Source organism: Monodelphis domestica, chromosome 3, assembly GCF_027887165.1.
Source record: "Monodelphis domestica isolate mMonDom1 chromosome 3, mMonDom1.pri, whole genome shotgun sequence".
NCBI lineage: Eukaryota > Metazoa > Chordata > Mammalia > Didelphimorphia > Didelphidae > Monodelphis > Monodelphis domestica.
This window is the reverse complement of record NC_077229.1, coordinates 4,116,164-4,128,491: the sequence shown is the minus strand read 5'-3', so window position 1 is coordinate 4,128,491 and position 12,328 is coordinate 4,116,164. Positions and strand designations below refer to the sequence as shown.

The 12,328-nt window shown below is 40.5% G+C and overlaps 1 pseudogene; it reads left to right on the top strand.

Annotated features, from left to right (window-relative positions):
- Positions 1 to 2,516: 2,516 nt before the first annotated feature.
- LOC107652137 (stAR-related lipid transfer protein 4-like) lies at positions 2,517 to 5,053 on the top strand (annotated as a pseudogene).
- Positions 5,054 to 12,328: the final 7,275 nt, after the last annotated feature.

Below are 12,328 nucleotides of genomic sequence, written 5' to 3'. Positions count from 1 at the left end.
AGAAGCTCTTCCGGCCTGCGCTGCTGCTGTGGAGGAGGATTAGAGAGTCGGAAAAGAGGCTCCTCCCTGGGCAGGGTGTACTGGGACGAGCCGGCCTCCGTGCCGGGACAGCCAAGACCCGCAGCAGCGTCGGGAGCCTCCCTGGGAGGGTCATGGAAATAAAAGCGCCAAACACGTGTTTCCTGTGCAGTGCAGCGTTTGGGAGTCCGGGGCCTTTGGGGACTTTTGTTTCCATTCCGGGTACCCGGGAAAGGGAAGCCGGCAGTTAAACTGAGCAGCCGCGGGCTTTTACAACGCTGTTCTCTCTCTGGGAAATATCTTTCCTGCTCTGGCTCCCAAGGACCCCGCACATCGCTTCCTCTCCCCCGTGAAGCTTTCCACGTTGAAGCGGGAGGTGCATTGGCAGCGACCTGCTGCCAATTGGTGTTCACACGTTGCATTTTCTCTTCCAAAGTGCTTATTCACAGCGTGAAATTGCAGGAAAATCCCCATTTGGCGGGCCGTGGGCTCCTGGGCTGTGGGGTCAGACTTACCTTGTCCTGAGTGAAGAGAAAATCCTTTCTGGCCGACTCCTTTTGACTCCAACACTTGGTATTCAGTCAGAAGAACCATCATCCCAAGGTCCGGGAAAAAGAAATCCTTCCTCCCTCTTCTGGGGGGTTTCTAGGAAGAAGAAGAGGCTTGAACCTGCACTCGGGACACTTGGGACGTGGTCCTTACACTTTAATGATATCCTGACAATTCAATATTCTGGAGAAACTGAGATGAGTGAGGAAAAGACTTTCCCAGGGTCATACTGCTGCTAGCAAGTGTCTGAGGAAGGGATGGATACAAGCCCATGTCTTGCCAGTTCCAACTTCAGAATCCTATCTACTAACCCTTGAAACTTTTCTAAGGAAGATCTGGATTGTTCAAATGAGCCTCAGAACAGTCCTAGCAGTGCAATCCTGGCCAAGTCACTTAAGCTCTGTTTGCCTCTGTTTCTTCATCTGTAAAATGGAGAGAAAAATAAGGTGGACATTCCAGAGCTGTTGTGAAGATCAAATGGAATAATAATTATAAAGCACTTAGCACATTGCCTGGCCCATAGTAAGCACTATATAAATGTTCATCATTATTAATTGTTTTTATTATTAAAATTCATGCCTTGCCCAGTACCATAATTCTATCCACTACCCTTTGAAGTCTTGCTAGGAAGACCTGTATTCAAATCTCAACCGGGACAGTTACTATCAGTGTGTCCCTGAGACACTCACTTGGGTTTCTAGATTCATCAGACATTTCCAGTGACTTCTCTACTAATCATGATTTGGTTGAGATTTTCATTGTCAAAGGGGGTGACCATACAAGCAATTCCCCCCACTGATGAAATCACAGGTGCATCTCTTATATGTATAGTTCAAAAAAGTTGTTTCTGTTCCTTTCCCCCCCTTCTTAGGGAATGTTCCTTATGGGAGTTGGATAACTTAATGCTCATCTTTGCTAAGTTTAATAAAAGGTCTTTTTTCCTTCTCTTTGTGGGAAGCAGGTGACCAGGGTTATGGGGAAAACAGATGCTGTGTATTTCCCTGTGTTTAATAACAGATTTCTTAAATGCTTCACTGTTTTGCTTTGTTTTGCCAACAGATGGCAGATGATCTAACTTGTTTCTTTCCAGATGATCTGGACCACATTTCATTGAAGAAAAGGAAAGATCATGAGGACAGGGTGCATTTTTCCATTCTTATTTTTGTATCTCCAACAGCTACAAATGTACAGGCACCTAACAGCTTGGTCCAGTGGAAAGAACACTGATCCCATGGTCAGAGGCCTGGATTCAAATCCTACCTCCTAAGTGGGGAATTTCCTTGGGCAAGTCATGTCAATTTAGTGGGCCTCAGTTTCTTCATGCCTGAAACAAAGGGGTTGGCCTGGATGGCCCTGGAGTTTCCCTCACAGCTCCGTACTTTGGATCCAACAAATTGAACAGTTCAATCAATTAGACAGCTAAGAAGATGATGAGTAGTTATAATTGGGAAACATCCTGTACCACGTTTTCTGATCTACAGTTTCTCTTCTGCTCACAGGCAAGGTTGGATCATGTCATTTTTTAGTGTAGATTGACTTATGGCTTGTTCTTTTGGCCGGTATTCTCAGCTCTCCAGGCCTTTGGGAAATAATCAATCTTTCCCTATTGTTGTCAGTATAGTTTTCTTAAAAAAAACAAACTCACCTATTGAGGATCAAAATCAGAAAATATTTCTTCCATGCAAATGAAACAAAGCAAACAAAATAGGAAAGATGGAATCAGACAACCTGAATCCAGGTCCTACATCTGTCACTTCTTCCCTTCATGAGTGTGAGAAGCCATTGATTCTGTCTTCTCTTCAACTTCCTCCTCTATAAAGTCCTCAATTGCCCCTGAAATGAGTGGCTTCTTCTCCCTTAGAGCAGCTCCCACAGAGTTCTGGGAAGGAATATTACAGTATCAACCCCAGCATGGATTTCCTGTTCTCCTGTCCCCTCCCTGGTTTCTGCTTTTGTTGCCTTTCTCTCTTAGAGCCCAATTCCTATTGAATTAGTCAAGGTGCTGTAATGTTTCTAGGATCAGAGTAATTATCAGTTCCTCACAGGGCATTTCCTACATTCATCAAGAAGTACAGCCCAAAGAAATCAGTAATTCATCTCGTGTTTCTATTTCTAATAGCTAATTTCAATTCATTTAATGTCTTAAAGTCCAAAGACCCAAAATTGGGCCAAAAGAGATCACCAGATGTACTCAGAGTCTTAAACTATTTATTGCAAAAGCCTTTGGGCTTCTCTCCTATCAAGATCTGATTAGGCTATGTCAAACCATTAAGGTCCAGAATAAAAATAACCTTAATTTATGTCCATAAAGACAAATTATTCCAACATATCTTTTCAATCACTCCATCCTCCCTCTGCCCTTTATTAGGCAGTGATATAACAAGGAAGTTGGGCTCTCAATTCTCCCTCATCTCAGCTGCTCCCTCCCCACTGTGAGTGGTTAAAACTTTTCGCAATCCCCTTAGAAATCTGGGAGAAAGCACTGCCCTTCTACCACATGTGGAGCATGCTTTTGTCATAGAAAACGGATTTAAATTTCTCAACACGCCAAGCATGAAGACTTTTCCCAATCACAAGCTAGGAGAAGTGCTCACACATTACCAGAATAAAGAATGAAAAAGTTCCAAATCTGCAAATACTAATAATTATCTGAAAATAAAGGCTCATGGGACTCCTAGCTTTAATTGACCACAACTGAAATTTGGATCTTAAGCTCAGAATTACAGCCCAGAACTTTCTGTATTTCTTGCAGAATTGAGGGTAAGGAAACCTGTCTGCAAAGTGTTGTTACTAATCTGTGCTCTGCAAAAGATTTTAGCACAAATACCTTAAGCATGTCTGCAAGCAACTTTGGAAGCAAATTTCCTAAGAAGATCCATCCCTGTTTTGAATAGGTTCATTGGCAATGGGGATAAGTTCCCCAAATGCAGGGAAGTCTAATGTTTAATCATTGCTATCAGTTGCTACTGTACTAGTTTCCTCTTTTTATCTGTTATTTCAGTCTTTGCCTCAGTCCCTGGCCCCTACACTACCCTCCTACGCTGCCTTTTACTTCAGGGTCTGACCTCTCCCCCTGTGTTCTGCTTGTCTGTTAGGAGAAGCAGTCACTTGGGGAAGTCCTTCACATCTCTGGCTGCTGCTAGAACCCAGACATTCACTGAGGATGTGCCCTAATGACTCCCGTGTCCAGAGGCACTGGCTCTCTCTCTCTCCTCAAATAGGCAGGGGCAGCTCTACACCCCTTGTCATGAAGAAATTGCAGAAGCCAGACTGTTGCCCTTCTTCCCTAGCATTTGGATAGGGGAAAATGATATGGGGGTACAGATTTCCCCTGGACACCCCAAAATCCCAGAATAACCAACGTCAAAGAGTGCATAAGGAATTCCTTTTCCTTACACTCCTGCTGGATGAAAGAAGGTGGCTTTAAGCAACATAAATCATAGGATAAGAAGGAGGTTCTGTGCAAGGCTCTCCCCTGCGGTTTTTTTTCCTTTTTTTCTTTAAAATTTTTCTTTTTGAGCGCCAGTCTCCAGCAGCCAAGGGTGAACAAGGGTCTCCCAGAAGTCCTGGAGCCAAAGGATCCTATCCGGGCCACCTTCCTACCTGGGAAAAAGAAATGGAAGCCTTGATGGATGCTACATTACTTGCAACTAAAATGAAAAACACACTGTGCCAGCGCCACAGTATTGAAGATAATAAGTGGAGGATTGCTGTGTGATGCACTACACAACTGCTGGGCAGCTCATTGCACCAAGAGGATTTGTTGATTTCTCTTCTACCACACAATATGCAGAAGGACTTTTGTCACATGGTATGAGTATCCACTATGAAGAAATTAGACCAGATTTTGTCCGTGGATACAATCATCCCTGTGGCTGGCTTTGTGTTCCTTCAAGGCAATCTTGTTAAAAGACTTTTGACAGCCTATGTTCAGACTGATCTTGGAGGGATGCTTCCTCAGGCTGCAGTAGATACTATGGGTTATGGGTAGTATCTTGGTAAGCTTTGTTGGCGATCTCAGAAAAACTCTGAAGACCTAAATGGATGTGAACCAAAATACCATGAACTCTTGTCATCCATCATTCCTCATGCTATTTGCTCTCATGTAAAAATCTTCATAGAGATACGAATCATTGGTGTCTTGAAAAGCAGTGTTTGCATTGATTAGGAGTTTAATTTGGCTTTACGATTACATTTTAGTTCGTCTGGGTCTCCTGCTTAAATCTGACTCTTAGGATAAACCAAAGAAGGAACAAATACCATGGATTGTAATATTGGAAAGAAAAACAAATCAAAAAATAAGCCAAAGGTTGCTTAGATAAAATGAGTGTTTTACTTAAACTTAGGAGTTTTGTGGTGATATCATATCAGATCTTGGGGACATAGACACTGTTTCAAAAGTATATATAAGATTGTGACTAAGATATGACTGTAACTAATTTAGTATACTGTTTAATTAGAAAATAAAGTAGCAAATGGTTTAAAATAAGTTTTTTTTTTTCCTAGCAAAGGATTCCAATCTTGGATTGGGAGAATGTTAGTTAAATGGGACTTTGGAACTCTAGGTTATCAGTTGATATCAATAAAAAGGGAATTGTTTTTCTGTGAAAATATCTTCCCCTAGACCCTTCCGGTCAAGATGGCGGGTTAGAAGCAGCAAAAGTTCAGACCTCTGAAAAGCCTTCCTTATCGATCATAAACTGAATGCTCTTAGGGGACTGCAATTCAAATTTAATAGTAGGATAGATCCGGGGAACCCTCCTTCTGGACTCAAATCAAAAGGTACGCCCCACAAAAACTGGAATCCTAGAACACTCGGGTCTAAGGGGAAGGCAGAAGGAAGGACCCAGGACCCCTCCCCCAACCCAGAGCAATGAGCCCCCAGCCACAGTGGGAACCTCAGGACTGGCAAAGGTGCTGTTCTGAAGGGTGCATCTTTAAAGCAACCTGCCTCGGAGCACATCCAGACCAACCCAGTTGAACCTAATCCCATCAGGATCCCTCAGAGCTCAGGGAGGCCAGGACTCTTCCCCCCTTAGAGTGAAGGGCATTCTGAAAGGACAGGAACCTCAGGGCCAGCAAAGGTGCAGTTCTGAAGGGTGCACCTTGAAAGCAACCTGGGCCAGGCTCAGGGAGTCGAAAACAGACAGCAGGGAAGCAGCCAGAGAGAGATGGTGGGTGGGGGGAAGCCTGTAGCCCCATGGATGGGTCCTTCCATCAGAGTCGCACCAGAGGTTTTTGCCTCAGGGCACATCCAGACCAACCCAGTTGAACCTAATCCCATCAGGATCCCTCAGAGCTCAGGGATGCCAGGACCCATCACCCCTTAGAGTGTAGGGCCTCCCAAAAGGACAGGAACCTCAGGGCGGGCAAAGGCACTGGGGTACCTTGAGGACAGTACTGTGCCAGGCTCAGAGCATGGAATGATGGCAGCAGAGAAGCAGCTGGAGAGAACTGAGAGCAGTCACACCCGAAAAGCCAGCAGGCAGGGGAGGGCAGAGCCTGGGATTCCCCGGGAAGACAGCGCAGCTGCGAAAAATGGACAATTTGCCTGGGGCCAAAGTCTCAGATCATCAGAAGCATACACTGAGAGCCAGCCCTCCTCACTCAGATTTCTGACTGGAAAGGGGAGGAAAAACCATAGAGATGGTAAACGGTGCATAGTTGCAACAGCCTCCAAACACAAAGAAAAGCAAGAAGAAGGGGGTGACTTTGGACACATTTTATGGAGCAAAAATGCAAAATACAGAGGAGATAGAAGAGGAAACACAAACAAATCCTCCAAAACCTTCCATAAGAAATGGAAATTCTCCACAAGCTCTTGAAGAATTTAAATTGGAAATTATCAAAAAGATGGAAGCCTTCTGGCAGGAAAAACGGGAAACAATGCAAAAGGAACTCAGCAATCTGAGGGACCAAAATATGCAAATGCAGAAACAGCTAGAAGCCTCAAAAAACAGGTCAGACAAAACTGAAAAGGAAAACCAGTCTTTAAAGGTCAGAATCGGGCAACCGGGAAGACAATGATCTTGTAAAAGAGCAAGAATTAATAAAGCAAAGTCAGAAGACTAAAGAAATAGAAGATACCATAAAATATCTCATTGACAAGGTGACAGACCTGGAAAACAGAGGAAGGAGAGACAATCTGAAAATCATTGGTCTACCAGAAAAGCCAGAAATAAACAGTAATCTTGATATCATAATACATGATATCATCAAAGAAAACTGCCCAGAGATTCTAGAACAAGGGGACAAAATATGCATTGAAAGAGTTCACAGAACACCCTCTACACTAAATCCCCAAAAGACAACTCCCAGGAATGTAATTGCCAAATTCCAAAGCTTCCAAGCAAAAGAAAAAATCTTATAAGAAGCCAGAAAAAGACAATTTAGATATAAAGGAACACCAATCAGGGTCACACAGGACCTAGCAATTTCCACTCTGAACGACCATAAGGCATGGAACATGATATTCAGAAAATCAAGAGAGCTGGGTCTTCAACCAATAATAGGATATCCATCAAAATTGACTATATACTTACAGGGGAAAGTATGGGAATTCAACAAAATACAGGATTTCCAAGTGTTTGTAAAGAAAAGACCAGAGCTCTGTGGAAAGTCTGACATCCAAACACAAAGAGCAAGAGAAACATGAAAAGGTAAATATGAAGGAAATGGAAAAGCAGAAAAATGTTACCTTTTTCTTTTATTCAAACTCTCTTCTATAAGCACTACATTTATATCAAATTATATATATATATTAATATGTGGGGGAAATGTAATGTGTAACTCTCAAAAATTGTATGCATCATTAGAGTAGTAAGAAGAATCATGCATAGGGAAAGTTTGGGGCATCAAAACGATATGGAGAAATGGGGGATAGAAAGAAAAAGGGAGAGGGGAATCATTGATGGCACTAAGATATACTCCAAGAAATAGGGAAAAAAACTAAATAGAATAATCTTTCTCACACAAAGGTATGCATGGGAAGGGGAGGAAGGATTCTCCTATGAGAAGGAGAGGAAGAGAGCTTTTACGTAAACCTTACTCTCAGTGAAATCAACTCTGAGAGGGAAGAGCATCTAGATCCATTGGGATCTTGAATTTTATCTTAACCAACAGGGTAAGGGAGAAAGGAAAATCAAGGCGGGTAGGGGGGAGGGAACACAAAAAGGGAGGGAAGGAGAGGGGGAGAAGGGAAGGGAACACAAATGAAGGGGCTTGAAAGGGAAACATATCAAGGGAGGGGACTAGGGGGACTGATTTAAAGTAAATCACTGGATTAAAAGGTTATAGCTAAAGAAGAAGGGTCAGAGTTAGGGGAGGCTATCAAAATGCCAGGGAATCCACAAGTGACAATCATAACTTTGAACTTGAATGGAATGAACTCACCCATAAAACGTAGACGAATATCAGAATGGATTAGAATCCAAAACCCTACCATATGTTGTCTTCAAGAAACACATATGAGGTGGGTAGATACTCACAAGGTCAGAATTAAAGCATGGAGTAAGATCTTTGGGGCCTCAACTGATAGAAAGAAGGCAGGAGTGGCAATCATGATATCTGACAAAGCCAAAGCAAAAATAGACCTGATTAAAAGGGATAGGGAAGGTAAATATATTTTGTTAAAAGGGACTATAGACAATGAGGAAATATCACTAATAAACATGTATGCACCAAATGGCATAGCACCCAAATTTCTAATGGAGAAACTAGGAGAATTGAAGGAGGAAATAGACAGTAAAACCATAGTAGTGGGAGATCTGAACCAACCACTATCAAATTTAGATAAATCAAATAAAAAAGATAAATAAGAAAGAGGTAAAAAAAGTGAAAGAAATCTTAGAAAAATTAGAGTTAATAGATATATGCAGAAAAATAAATAGGTACAAAAAGGGATACACCTCAGCACCACATGGAACATTCACAAAGATTGACCATACACTAGGTCACAGAAACATGGCATACAAATGCAGGAACGCAGAAATAATAAATGCAGCCTTTTCAGCTGATAAGACAATAAAATTAATAATCAGTAAGAGTACATGGAGAACCAAATCAAAATTAATTGGAAATTAAATAATATGATACTCCAAAATCTGTTAGAGAACAAATCATAGAAACAATAATTTCATTTAGGAAAATGACAATGGTGAGACATCCTTTCAAGCCTTATGGGATGCAGCCAATGCAGTACTCAGAGGAAAATTCATATCCCTGAGTGCATATATTAACAAATTAGGGAGGGAAGAGATCAATGAATTGGAAATGCAAATAAAAAAACTTGAAAGTGAACAAATTAAAACCCCCCAGAAGAAAACCAAACTAGAGATCCTAAAAACGAAGGGAGAAATTAATAAAAATCGAAAGTGACAGAACTATTGAACTAATAAATAAGACTAGAAACTAGTACTTTGAGAAAACAAAATAGATAAAGTACTGGTCAATCTAATTTTAAAAAAAGGAAAGAAGAAAACCAAATTAACAGCATCAGAGATGAAAAGGGGGATCTCACCTCCAATGAAGAGGAAATTAAAGCAATCATTAAAAACTACTTTGCCCAATTATAGTAGTAGTCCCTTGGTAACTGAGGATGACGATTGTCTTTGTGTGCTTTCATCTGTGATGTAGATGAGTGTGCACAAAAACACTTGTGCATGAAGGAGATTTAAGTGGAAAAGTCGATGCACAGACACAGTCACACTCTCTCGGCATTGGAAGCCTGGGTCCATTGGCATGAAAAATCGTTACACCTGGAGACTTCCTCAGCTCCATTGGATAGCCTTGTTGTCTTTTGTGCTCCAACACTCCCTAAGCACTCCACAGTGCTTTGCTGTGTCGCCCTCTCAGCCATTGAACTTTCTTATTGGTTTCTTCCTTCTGTTGGGCCCAAGTAGTCTTCACATGCTGGGTGAGCAAAGCCCTGGTTCACCAGGGGTCTATGACCCGATGGCTACCCTCACAACGTTTGGCCAGTCTGTCAAACCCATTGGCCGGAGTGTGGCCACTGCCACATGCTAGCAGCTACTAGGAGCTACAAGTGAGAGCTGGGTGTCAGGTGAGGGTCAGAGGTTGGAGAGCTGCCCTAGGAGGGTATGACAAGTCCTCCATACCAGAGATACTACTCCTCCCTGAGCACCCCATAAATATACCAATATAGGTGATATGGATGAATATTTACAAAAATATAAATTACCTAGGCTAACAGAAGAAAAAAATAGAATTCTTAAATAATCCCATATCAGAAAAAGAAATCCAACAGGCCATCAAAGAACTCCCTAAGAAAAAATCCCCAGGGCCTGATGGATTCACAAGTGAATTCTATCAAACATTAAAAGAACAGCTAATCCCAACACTATACAAACTATTTGACATAATAAGCAAAGAGGGAGTTCTACCAAATTCCTTTGATGACACAAACATGGTACTGATTCAGAAGCCAGGCAGGTCAAAAACAGAGAAAGAAAACTATAGACCAATCTCCCTACTGAATATAGATGCAAAAATCCTAAATAGGATACTAGCAAAAAGACTCCAGCAAGTGATCAGGAGGATCATATAGTATGATCAAGTAGGATTCATACCAGGAATGCAGGGCTGGTTCAATCTTAGGAAAACCATCCACATAATTGACCATATCGACAAGGAAACCAACAAAAATCATATGATTATTTCAATAGACACAGAAAAAGCCTTTGATAAAATACAACACCCATTCCTATTAAAACACTAGAAAGTATAGGAATAGAAGGGTCTTTCCTAAAAATAATAAACAGTATATATCTAAAACCATCAGCAAACGTCATCTGCAATGGGGATAAACTAGATGTATTCCCAATAAGTTCAGGATTGAACCAAGGATACCCATTATCACCTCTATTATTTAACATTGTACTAGAAACATTAGCAGTAGCCATTAGAGAAGAAAAAGAAATTGAAGGCATTAAAATAGGTAATGAACAGACCAAGTTATCACTCTTTGTGGATGATATGATGGTCTACTTAAAGAACCTAGAGAATGAACAAAAAAGCTAATCGAAATAATCAACAACTTTAGCAAAGTTGCAGGATACAAAATAAACCCACATAAGTCATCAGCATTTTTATATATTTCCAACACATCTCAGCAGCAAGAATTAGAGAAATCCCATTCAAAATCACCTTAGACAAAATAAAATACTTAGGAATCTATCTCCCAAGGCAAACACGGGAACTATATGAACATGACTACAAAACACTCTCCACACAATTAAAACTAGACTTAAGCAATTGGAAAAACATTAATTGCTCATGGGTAGGATGAGCCAATATAATAAAAATGAATATCCTACCCAAACTGATCTATTTAGTGCCATACCCATTGAACTGCCAAAATTTTTATTTTTACTGAATTAGAAAAAACATAACAAAGTTCATTTGGAAGGACAAAGGATCAAGGATATCTAGGGAAATAATGAAAAAAATACAAAGGAAGGGGGCCTTGCAGTTCCAGATCTCAAACTATACTGTAAAGCAGGGGTCATCAAAACAATTTGGTACTAGCTAGGAGACAGAAATGAGGATCAGTGGAATAGACTTGGGGTAAGTGACCTCAGCAAGACAGTCTATGATAAACTCAAACACCCCAGCTTTTGGGACAAAAAATTCACTATTTGACAAAAACTGCTGGGAAAATTGGAAGACAGTGTGGGAGAGATTAGGTCTGGATCAACACCTCACACTCTACACCAAAATAAACCCAGAATGGGTGAATGACCTGAATATAAAGAAGGAAACTATAAGTAAATTAGGTGAACACAAAATAATATTCATGTCAGACCTTTGGGAAGGGAAAGACTTTAAAACCAAGCAAGACATAGAAAGAGTCACAAAATGTAAAATAAATAATTTTGATTAATCAAATTTAAAAGGTTTTGTACAAACAAAACTAATGTAACCAAAATTAGAAGGGAAGCAACAAATTGGGAAACAATCTTCATAACAAAAACCTCTGACAAAGGTCTAATTACTCAAATTTATAAAAAGCTAAAGCAACTGTACTAAAAAGCAAGCCATTCTCCAATTGATAAATGGGCAAGGGACATGAATAGGCAGTTTTCAGTTAAAGAATTCAAAACAATATGAGGTATTTAAAATCTTCTTAGGTTTTGGGGTACCATATCTATCAGTGTTAATCTAGCAAAACATTTATTTTTCCTGAAAAACATTTCTTCAACACAGGTTGAATTAACATCCAAAAAAAGCACAGAATTTATAACTGAAGTGACTTCACTGGAGAAGAGAGGGATTGAGGCTTCAGGGAAGAAGACAAAATAATGTCTTTAAGGAATTAGTTATCTATTCACTCTTTTCTGTATAGTAGTTCTCATTAATTCAGATAGAATTTTATGACTCCATCAAAGAGAAACTACAGCTTCCTCAATCAGTTGTTAGAACACTTCATTGTTTCAATTTATTTAATAATTTTTATTTTTACCGTACAAGCAAAACATGTTCAATTGAGACAATCATGCTTTGTAGAGCAAATTTTGGGAAATCTATATACATGGGATAAAAAGAGCTGGTGGAAATATACCTCAATTGTAAAACGGAGATTTGAACCCTAGACTTCCATCCCCAAAAGTCCTTGCTATTTCCCAAAATTTCCTATAGTCTCACCTGAGTCTCCTCCTGGGCGAGATCACAATTAGTATTTAACTGACTCTCCACCTCCCAGGCTCTCTCTATTTGTCCATTGCAAGATGTAGTAAGTAAGCTG